The sequence below is a fragment of the Cydia pomonella genome, chromosome 7, assembly GCF_033807575.1.
Source record: "Cydia pomonella isolate Wapato2018A chromosome 7, ilCydPomo1, whole genome shotgun sequence".
Classification (NCBI taxonomy): Eukaryota; Metazoa; Arthropoda; class Insecta; order Lepidoptera; family Tortricidae; genus Cydia; species Cydia pomonella.
Genome location: NC_084709.1, coordinates 5,946,085 through 5,958,695, shown reverse-complemented (window position 1 = coordinate 5,958,695; position 12,611 = coordinate 5,946,085).

Sequence of the window (12,611 nt, the reverse complement as noted above, 5' to 3'; positions counted from 1 at the left end):
AACTATTTTTTGGCGATTGTGTGGTGCTATAAAGGTAGGTAATAATAGAATGGAGAAGAATGAAAACGCTAAATCTGACTATCAAGCGTCTTTTAACTATGCTCATTAAGCACATAAACTAGACGAATATACAGGATTGACTGAACTTTAGAAACTAAACTGTCGCATAAGGTAAGTAAAACTCGGTCTAGTTTCAGAGAGAAACCATTATTTCGAAATCCTTCTTAACACGAATTAGTGAAAACGCATTTTAGGTTTTATATGGTACAGTTATTGACAGACATCGAATTCATAATAAGGACTTTTCAGAGCTTATCTTAACTGGAAAGAAAAGCACCAGTTCTTTTTAAATGTCGGTTAAATGGCGGCATCTGTCCAGGGGACCATTTTGCTAGCGTCATGGTTGGAAGACGAATTTATATATATAACAATTTCGTCAATACCAAGTGTGCTCGTAGAGCATGACGTTGTACGGTGGTTACTCTTAGTAAAGTGACGACTGGACTTTGCAAATAGCCACGATGCTTGTCGGGTGTGGACTAAAGAATGGTGTAACGCGTTTCAACACGCATTTCAACGCATTTCCACATTTGTTTACTGCAATACAAGCTATCAATATGACACTTTAAATAAAATGAATGAGCCAAAAACAAAAAATAATAATCTCGAGACTCCTTCTTCATTTTGAAGTTTAATCGGAAATCTGGTCAACGGGGATGACTGGGGAAAAATATTCACCTTTGTAAAAATTACAATGTGCAAACCCTAATAACTACCCGCATACAGAAATGTGATATTTTCAACCAAAAATGTACTTATTGCTGGTTGTCAATAAGGCGCTATTTCCATATAGCTTCAGTTGGAAATCAACCTTATCGACAACCGACAATATGGCACCTTTTATTTGAAAACGTCACAAATAATGAATTAAGACTATACATTTTAAGGCTAGTTATACATGCTAATTTGGCGTATAAAGCTAGTTATACATGACAATTATTTTAACCCTTTTCTAGGCCGCACCAATGTACAAGGTTTTCCCAAAAAATCCAAATATATTCCAATTAATCCAGCTTTAATGATTCATTTGAAGACAAGTAACATTTCCTGAAAGTGTAATCTAATTTGAACCTTAAATCGGAATGCTAACGTTGAAATTCTAATGACGCGTATGTGGTCGATAAATCGTACTATGCCTGGAAAAGTTACTATACCGTAAAACGCTGCAACTTTGCCTGGATTTTGACGTTTTTTTCTTATATCTGTGAACCTATTTTTCATTATGAGTTTCATGAGTATTAGTCGGAAAACATACCCTATGCCTTACCAGATAAGACTCAAATCTCATTACCTAATCATACTGTATTTCCGATTTACAAGCAATCAAAGTGGCAGGCAAAGTTGTAGGCTTAAGACGTAACTTTGCCTAGACGGATATCTCCATAAAAAATGTGTTGCTATTTGCAATAATATTTACTCTTGTGCATGAGACATTATGCTTGTCCCTGACAGTCAAATTATTGCCATAAGCTTAATACTTTTTTTTTCACATGCAATAGGTAAAGTTGTAGCAGGTTCCACAAACTTTCTATACAAAAATATCGTTAACTGTAGGGTTGTGCCAAAAAAATATTATTATAAAAAAAAACTATTTATATTGTTAGTTACAAAATAATCAACAAACAAATGTAATATAATGTTGTTTGATTTCTTTTTCTTTTAGTATATAATAATTTGAACTTATTTTAAATTTTTTATTACAAGTACATTGCAGATACACTATTTTGCTAATTTTCAATGCATTATTATAGTGTAAAGTTCTATTTCATTGTAAAGTTCTAATCACCCATCACCTTTGAACTCCAATTGTAATCGACCTGACACCTGACAACCCAGATTTCGATAAGAAAGATAACTGCAAGACAAATCAAATGAGCCTAAACACAGTGGGTTTATTATGTGTAGTTTAGAAGTTGCTATTTTCGGTCTCCATCATCAGACCATCTCGATGGTACCATAAACATTGCATTGTCACCCAAGTTACATAAGTATGTCAAACACCTCAATTAGTCGCTAATAAGTGGTTGAAAAATAAATTGCAAATTTTGAACAAAAAGACAATTACAAGTAAACATACAACATAATTATAATACAATAAATATACAATTGCAAGTAACTACAATAAAAATATAATAACAGATTGCAATAAGTTTTATTTTATAATTTTCATTTAATACCCATAAGTTTTTTTTGTTAACGTTAGTTTATAATTGCATTGTCAGCAGATCTACCCACACTGAAAGTCGGTGAAAATCGACTTGCAAGATTTGACTTAAACAAACATTGCAAGTTAATAAAAAGCTTGTAATAAATAAACTCATTTAAGCAGTTTAGGCAAGTTTATTTTTACTCTTTTCTGTACATTTATAAAATTCAGCTAGTGACAGCCCTAGACTCAGGCAAAATTGTGTCATTCAAGTTTCCAAAACACTGCCCAATATTGCCTAGTACGTTATTATGCTGAAATCATGTCCTGTTCTTGAAAATATTAAACTTACGGGAAATAGACAGTCTTTACTTACCCTGGGACGTTACCACTTCTCAAAAAACACCTTTTTCGTAGATAAAAATTCAAAAGTTGCGAGACACTAAAAAAATGCTGCCTCTCACGCCGACTTATGATACGTAACTGGCGGAGCAGCAATGGAGTTACCATTGTAAAAAAATGAAATATGTGTTGCCAGTATAATGAATATTACTACCAAATGGTAAAAAACAAGAAAAAACTAAGCAAATTCGAGAGATCGTAATTGAAATTAAATAGGCAAAATTGAGCTTAAATGGCAAAGTTGCAGCATTTTACGGTACTGAAATGTCTACACCATTCAACACTTATGGTCTCACAGTCCTATATGTCTTTCTTGTTCCTTTGCTAGATGATTACTAGATGGACTGCTTCGAATAGTTTCCGTTATTTTTATTTCATGAATAAGTATCGTGGTTACCGACGACAATATTAAAATAAAACTTTTTCCCTTGTTTTAAGGCATTGCGTGGTCAATAGTTATTTGTTTTACAAGGGGGCAAAGTTGTTGTTTAACCACTCGTGCTAATATTGTTACTCGAGTAAGCGAAAGATTCTAAAATTGAACCACGAACGTAGCGAGTGGTCCGAGAAGTGGAATCTTGAGCGTTGCGAGGGCTTCAAGACATGAGGGTTAAACAAACTTTGCCTCCGAGTGAAACACAACATTTTTCACCACACCAACCCAAGGAAAACACGAACTAAATCAAATCCAAATGAACGTAATAATAAAAATATCATTTAAAAGTCAATTGTACAAGCTAACATAAGTAAAGAACTCAAAATTTGTATTTTACTACTTTGCCCCACATGTGGATAAAATGCAACATTCTTATTAGTATTTAAACAATCAAGAGGGCCTTTACTAGTGTGGTGAAAAATTCTTAGTATTTCTCATGAACACACTGTATTAGAGTGTAACAATAAACGAAACAAATTCGCTTACGTATAAGTACTTACTGGCCATCTACACCGTGCACCTGTAGTACCTACTCGTACGTCGGGCTTACGTCCGGTACAAGGCATTCGTCTCTTTTGATCTTTCTGAGTAACGTGAGATGGTTATCGGTTATCACACTAATGCAGATCCGCACGCATCTCTGACCGTCTAGCATGAATTGCGTTGTCGCGCGCGAGTCCATAGTTTACTTGAAGTGGCTCAAGATGTATGGAGTCGCGCGCGAGACTGCAACTCCTGCTGACAGGTCTGGGGGCATACCGCGAAAATCGAAGTTCGTCAATTGCGGGGATCATTCTCTTCTACTTACTCTCACTACTGAGGTGTGCCAATAAAGAGTATTCTATTTATTTCTATCTATTAAAGTGACAGAGAGTATCTCCCGCAATTGACGAACTTCGATTTTCGTGGTAGGCTCCTGATGTGTATGGTGACAGCGCTATGCATAATATAAATAACGAACGGAATTAATATAGATCAAGTCACAAAGACGACCTTCTTGGGCTTTGAATTGGATAGAGGACTGACTTGGGCGGCCCCTATCGATAAGGTGTGTGGTAAACTCTCAGCGTCCTGTTTCGCCCTAAAAAGGCTGGCTCGGATCCTCCCCCGCGATATAGTGCGAAATTATTATTTCGCATAAGTGCATGCACATCTGCAATACGGAGTAGATCTGTGGGCTAGTGCTGCAGATTGGGAAAGGGTGTTTCGTCTCCAAAAACGTGCCGTACGAGCCATAGTTCACATCTCACAAACGGAGTCTGCGAAGCCTCACTTTAAGTCTCTGGGCGTATTAACACTGCGTGACACTGCCATCGCTGCTGATACTCCAAGCAGCAGTGCACGCGCGAGAACAGTTGGGAGAAGACTCCCAGCCGTGTCGCACAAGCTGGCCAAGTCAGCCAAACTCGTGCACGTTATGGGTCCGAAGGTATATAATCATTTACCCAACGAAATAGTTAACACACACAGCAACACAATCTTCAAAACAAAACTGACGAGTTGGCTAATCGAGCAGGCTTTCTATGACCATAAAGAATTCTACAGCCGTGATCTTACAAAATCAATATGTAAATAATATAACGTACTCTGCATGTATTAGTGCAGCTATCAGCCATAATCTTATGTGTTAATTTAATGTTTTATATTTTCCTATAGATATAGGCAATTACTCTGTGACCTGTAATTTTTATTATTAATAAATTGATTATGATTATTATTATTTGTATCTCCTTGGATTTCACGGGCCTATAAATCCCGGTCTTTTGATAGGCTTGCGTGGGGATATAGATCCAACACGTAGAGGCCCCTTGGAGAGCTTTAATGTCATGTAGAACGCCTGCTGGAACCCGTTCACAGGCCCAACAATAGACACCCATGAACCGGTCGCAGCAGGCATTGGGACTATTGTAGTAAAAGTGAACAGTATAACGGTCTATGGATTGAAGTTTGGGAGGAAAATGAGACTGGGTTATTGCAAAGAGGTCCGGACACCTGCCATAACAATGTTTTCACTAGTTATCGAGGCAGGCGGTTTCTCGCCGCCCACTAGATGGGCCCCTGAAAATGCCGTCGTGAAGACGACCAGGAGCAACACCGGTGTGAGCGGCTCAGGGGCGTCGAGAGGTGTACGCCGCTTTCTACCCAGTGGCTAATAACAGTCACTGTGCCAACTCGCGTCTTATGCAAGTTTTCACTTCCACCCCTGGAGCATTTAGCTCTAACGACTCCTCTCTGGCCGGCCAATGAAGGCAAGCCAGAGCTGAGAGTCCTGCGGGTCCCCTTGGAGTCCAAGAGTTATTATTATTAAATATAGTAATGTCCCGTACGCACACCACAGCGGAGTGCGGATCCGCATCAGGGTAACCGCCTAATACACGATATATGTGTCTTTATCGGATCATGTAATAACGACATCGATATAATAAGTATGAAATACAAGTGCAGAAAATAGAAAATTTACAACGAGTGGTGATAAATTAAATCACGACCGAAAGGGAGTGTTTTAAATCGACACGAGTGGCTAATTACCTATTCGCACGTGTCACGTACAACGATTTACAATACCTCTTTAAAGTTTCGACATATGCACGAAAAGTGCTCATTCCCGCACGCGTGCGGGAAAGTAGCACCATATGTATATCCAAACGTACATGTTGATATCTAAATGATGTCACTTAGATATCAAAATGTACGTTTGAATTCAGAGGGCCTACCGCAAACCACGTGTTGCCTCCCTGTCACACTTACGTACGAATTTACAAGTGCGACAGAGAAACTTACAGGCCCTCAGAAACTTACAGCGAAATAAATAGCGAATGGTTTGTATTTTACAATATTTCCAATAATACAGGTTGTTTATTTAGTCACCTGCAATAATTTACGGGCTGTATATATAGGTCATACTGAGCTACTTTCCCTATTGGGATCAACCCCGAAATCGCGAAAAAAAATTGGCTGTTTCATACATTTTGGCTGTCTGGCTGCCTTGAGATTTTATATGGAAGAGTAATTTTTTTTTTCGCGATTTCGGGGTTAGTCCTACAGTACAAGTTGCTCCGTATGACCTATATATTCAGCCCGTAAATTATTGCAGGTGGCTAAATAAACAACTATATAGCTCAAGCACAATGTGTAAGTAGTAAGTTTTTATATAAAGTGACTGTTTTTCAATGTTGTTCTTGCTTGTTCTTTCTTTTAACTTAATATTGCCAGAAGCTACAAATACATTTTATTCTATGAGCAATGGCAAATTGCAATTTTCTCAACGCAAAGCACTGAGCAATCGATACGAAACAATCGGATTGTAATAAAATCTCTCAGACTGTTCTTAACCGACTTGGGATTTAAAATATTCCGTCGAAGTTACAACAAAAACTAGCGGGTGCTGGGATAATTCGTTTTGCTCGATGCATGTTCCTATTCGCTTGCCGAGGTTGCGCGCTTGCGGCGTAGATTTCAACGTGTCTCATGGAGATCATATACGCAATAAATCTTTCATTCATTCATTCAATTTCAATTTAACAATTTGTTAGGGGGTTTGAATAGGTTTTGATATGATCTTGACGATCGTCTTGGTGATTGACTTAAGTTTTTTTTTATATTACGTCGGATTCAAACAAGCATACGGCCCCCCTGATTATAAGCAGTCACCGTAGCCTATGGACGACTGCTACTCCATGGGAGTTACATGCGCGTTGCCGACCTTAACACTCCGCGCCCTCGTTGAGCTCTAAGCAACCTTACTCACCGGTAGGAACACAATACTACGAGTATGAGTTGTTATCGTGCTTGAAAAAACTGTGTGTAGCCTCGTCTCACCGCCTGCTGGTCCCTCAATCCTATATCCATCCTTGCCTCAAGACGATAATAAATACCGCAAAAATTACGGTGTTTCAACTTACCTTTGTTTTAACTCACCTCGGCCTCCCTTACCTGTCACCTTAACCACGGAATAAATAATAGTACTATACTCTGATGTCGAATTTCGATTTGATTTTCTACCATGTGCTGAATTGTAACCACTACTAGTATAGTTAGTTCAAAACTATTTAGCTGCGTATAACCGTTTTCAGGCTTGTTACAAACACTTACAAGTCACTGTCTCTTGTCAATAACAGGCGACTTCATCTCCGGTGGAATCAGTACAAAGGCGCTTTCATATTATAGGTATGTTGTTTGGCTTCTGATGTAGCTAGCCCTTTTGGAATTTTCCTTTATATTATTCGTACACGTGCCGTTCAGTATCATTGGATTGTTGAAGCCTGGGATATGTGTAGGCCTATCTCGAGTCGAATGGTGGTCCCCTGTCCTTCAAGTCTCTTCAAGGCTTAAAAAATAATTGAAGAAATCTGTTATTACCGCATTTTTATTTATGTATACGTTCCAAATAAATTAATGTGCTTAGCTTCTAAAACTAGTGTAGAAAAGTTTTACAAGTCATTTAAAAATGAACTGTCATAAGGATCATCATTCGACCCGAGAGGTATAGACGATATGGGTCCTTTACACGATGGCCCAGCGTTGGAGTTGGACCAGCTAGATGGCCCAGCGCTGGATCAGCGAGATGGCCATGCGATGGTTGAGAGCACGCATTATGGAATAGGCCACGTGTATATGCTGGCCATCGCTGGCCTTTGATGTGCATACAAAAACCCACACCGTGGCCACCATTCTATTACCAACTCGCCGCGCCATATTATAAGCCATCCGACACCACTATCCTCTCTACACGATGGCCCATCTTTGTGGGCCAGTAGGATGGCCCATCGTGTAGAGCCTTTAAATGGCAGTGTCAAATTTTGCATACGACACTCGTCCTGTAGGAGCCTGCATGCACTATTAGGCCTTGGTCTTCTGCTGATGCCTCTAAGTATCGTTACGTTCTTTAGAAATATTGTTGTCTTGCCAGAGTTATAAGATATGGCCGTCGCGCGGGTTTTTATCTCTTATCTCAATTACTCTGAAAATATACTTTTGCTCGGCTATATCACTAGCTATTTTATACTCAAATTATACTGCTATGGTAGACACGGTAACGCCATACAATAGAAAATAAACAAAATTTTGATGTGTTTTCGCAATGTTTTTCTATAGAGACAACTTTAACCTTTTAAGAATTGGTTAAAGTCTGCCCTTGCATTAGAGTCTAGTTTTCGTGTGAATATTTTATATTTTTTGAATAATCGGAAGTCATTGTTATTGGCAGTCCTCATTTTGTCTCCAAAATAGCGGATATGGTGTTACCCAATGTCATTTATGACGGGACTTTGATCCCCCTTTCCTCTACTGTGAAGAACTTGGGTATCATCCTTGACCAGACACTCTTATGGACGCCGCATATATCGGAGGTCAGTAGGAAGAGTAACTGTTTTCTTTGCTACACTCTCTGAGGCGACTCATTTATACCTTCCTGTGTAGAAAAAGAGTAGATGATAAAATAAAACATGCCTAATAAGCCCATGGGCATAATTAAATTTAAAAAAATCTATTACGCCCGTGGACATAAATTGACATAATAAGCTCATTCTATCTCAGTATGCTGGCATACAATAACACCGTTTATGCAAGTGTGAGGAAAAATAAATAGCCGTTACTAAAGATAAGTCAAACACATACTTAAATATTAAAGATGGCCCCCAGGTCACTGCATATTACCTAGTTACGCCAAGAACTTGAGCAACCGGCACTCGCGCAGAAAATGGGAATACGCTACCGTGTTCTCTTGTCACTAAAAAAGATGTAACTCTACATGGCGCCTGTTAAGACATACGTCTTTCTTCTTTTGAGTAGTCCGCCAAGACTTAAGGCCACGCGGGGCTGCAATTGTTTTAGAAAAAGACAGCTCACCATAATTATGGCACAGAAATACAGCTTTTGGATAGAATACATAAGTGATTGTGGAGTTGTTTGTGGAAATTCAGAATGGAGGATTCCTCATGCTGATTTTATTGTTTTTCTTTATATTATTTATAAATTTTTCGTAAGCCGTATTCGGATCTAAACTATCTCATTTTTAGAGTTCCGTACCAAAATGGTACAAAAGGAATCCTTACGGTGCGACTGTGTCCGTCCGTCCGTCTGAACCACTGAAGCTCTCAATTTGAAATTTGGAATAGTTACGAATAACGCTACCCTAGACACATTTCCGAATTCAGATTGCAATTTAACCAACTATACGTGTGTTTATTACACTTGAAATTTATATGAGATTCCATTAAAGACACCTTTTTTCGAATAAAAGAACAATACTTGAAATCGGTCCACATGATAGAGAATTATTCTTGAAAAACCAACATACGTGCATTACATCGCGCAAATTAGTTAGACAATTTTCCGATAGATGAGGTTGTACACAATTATACCATTTGATTGTACTTAGTATAGGTACTTCTGATCAAAAGTCTTTCGCCTTTATTGTTACACGAGATATAAATGCAATGTTTGTACGGAACCCTCGGCGCGCGAGTAAAAGGAACTCGCACTTGACCGGTTTTTTCAAAAACTCCGCTCTCTGAACCCACTGCACCTTAACACACGTCTTCCAGAGGTGCGTAATAACGGTAGCCATTACTCAATATTAATAGTTTCCACTTACCAGCCGTCTATTGGTCTGGCCATTTACCCGTGTCGAATTTTGAGACCAAATGAGGCGGTCATTAGGAGAACGTTATGGCGTAATATTTCAGGCAGAGAGCAATAATGTGTGAACCTTTGACTCGCTGTCGGTTAAAGTTTCAGTTTCTAGCAATTGGACGCAATTTTAATAAACGGGCATGCCAATTTTTTTTTTCGAACAATTAATGCACTGACGTCTAAAATTGACTGACGGCAGATTGGTGGATCAGGCCATAGAGATAAATGTCAATGTGTATGTGTCATGCGTAAATATAGGGAGCGTGCATGAACTGTAGGAGGCAGCACAGGAGCTGTCAGATTTTTGGCGCGAAGCGTAAATGTGATGTTTATTGTTCCGATGTAGCCCACAAGATGGCAGAACCTACTATGCACAAGAAAACACTTGACGTGTAAATGTGCCTGTTTATGGTTCCGATTCACACCACAAAATGGCAGACCCTCCAACGCGCACGGTCCCTATTAGGAAATTGGTGGAGGATGGAATCCTAGTTGTGTTTAGCGAAACTACGTCCTTAGTATTCTAAGTCCATGGGTGAACCTAATTTTAGCGCCTGGCAATATTTTTACCACTGGGCACTGTCGAGCGCTAAACGCAGGTGATAGGGAGCGTGCATGAACTGTAGGAGGCAGCACAGGAGCCGTCAGATTTTTGGCGCAAGGCGTAAATTTGATGTTTATTGTTCTGATGTAGCCCACAAGATGGCAGAACCGACTATGCACAAGAAAACATGTGACGTGTAAATGTACATATTTATTGTTCCGATTCAGGCCACAAGATGGCAGACCCTCCAACGCGCACGGTCCCTATACCTAAATTTTGATTTTTTTTCACAAGATTGCTTTTCAACCTTGTTGGGTTTGATGTAGGCACAGTCATGGACTTTAATTGTTGAGCCATTAGGGTTCTTAGCGTTACTGACAACCAAATTAGCTTGAACCGTAAATGGGAAATCAAAGTCCGAGACTGGACGTCATGCATGACTTTATCAAACAGCTACTTTTTATGTAGTTCAGTACCCCTAGTGTAAATTTTATCGACATCATAACGTGACGAACGCGTTTGCGTTAAGTCTCATTTTGTATAGGATTTTGAGTTTCCAAAACGTCCCGCTTGGCGCGCTCTTTCTAAATCCAATACAAAATGAGACTAAACGCAAACGCGTACGTCACGTCTCAAAATCGAATTTATTTACACTAGGGGTACAGACTTATGTTTGAAGTTTTCAACAACTTTATTGATGTTTGCCATATAAAACAGAGAGCCTTATTGACGATAGGTAATATGCTATTGTGTTTATAATTTCATATTGATAATTATTATTTATTGATATACTATTCAGCTCAGCTTACCCCAATTAATTAATATTTACTAATGTTACAGCAGTGTATACATTTTAATATTTTCTACTATTTATATATTTGTCCGTTATAATTTAGTATGATTAGTATCAGACACATAGGCCAATTCAAGTTTTAGTTAGGTATGGAATCAGTATCATCAGATCGAATAAGAATAACTAAAACTCGAATTGCTCTATCGACCAGAACCCCTAGTGTAAATTTATTCGATAGCGCGACGTGACTACGCGTTTGCTTTAAGTCTCATTTTGCATGGGATTTAGAAACAGCGCGCCAAGCAGGACGTTTTGGAAACTCAAAATCCCATACAAAATGAGACTTAACGCAAACGCGTTCGTCATGTCACGCTATTGAATAAATTTTCACTAGGGGTACAGTTTCATTTAAAGTTGCCGTACCTACAGATTCATTATTTTATTCCGAAAATTTAAAGCTATTTTGCCTTATTGAAGCTTCGATATCAAAACAGTTTTCAGCTCATAAATTCGTTCCGACATAACATATACGTACAGGTCCAGGATAATGGGCCAACTTCCGAAAATCTAGATATAGTGCGCGCGAACATAACACATTTCAGGATTACACCTCCCGCCCCAAATTAATTATACTTACACTATACGAGTCGTGTACAGGTATACGAGTCTCCTTGTATAATTAAAATATGGTTCTAAAAATAGGTACACTTTTGTTAATGACCTCAAAAATTTGCTTCGTGTTTTAAAGGTTGATTTTCCTTGTAGAAAATCTCTAAGTATTTAAGCATAAATATAAAATAAGGATGGACTAAATTGAATGATACTGTCGTCAAGCTCACCATACTTATTAACCTATCGAATGAGCTAATGCTTTTACGGATACTGGAAAGCGATATGTAAATGTACTACATACCTATACGAGGCCTGGATGTTAGTGAGATGACGATATGAGTTGTGCTGGTGTCCGACTTTATTATCACATGATTATCCACCTGGTTTCTTGAGCTTAATAGTCGCCTCCAAACCTCCCCTTATAGCGACCCCATTCCTCACACAAAGTTTACCTTAAGTTCATATTAGCCTCACTGGATCACTGTTCACTCTGAGTACTGATAACGTTGGTCACAATATACCAGAGACACATCATTATTCTAATAACACCATAAGAACGTTCTTGACTTGATCTAAAAGCAAATATCACTGCCGCGTCGATTTGTGTGCGAACACAACCTCCTTTTTCCTACTGTCGTTCTCATCTACCCTCTCAACTTCCCTCAAAAAATCCCAATAACCTAGAAGCGGTTACTTAAATTAAACGTGACTACTAGCGCCATCTACTCCATGACGTTGGCAAATATTAGCTGGTTCGCAATACGTTCGCGACAGATACCTACCCATTTCTTTGCGAAATAAGTCGATGCTATAGTCTTTCTAATAAGAATAAGATTTTGAGGGTTCCTGACTACGAAACTGACTAGGAACGCTTATAGTTTCGCCATGTCCGTCTGTGTGTCTGTCTGTCCGAGGCTTTGCTTCGTGATCGTTAGTGCTAGAAAGCTGTAATTTGGCATAGATGTATAAACCAATAGAGCCGACA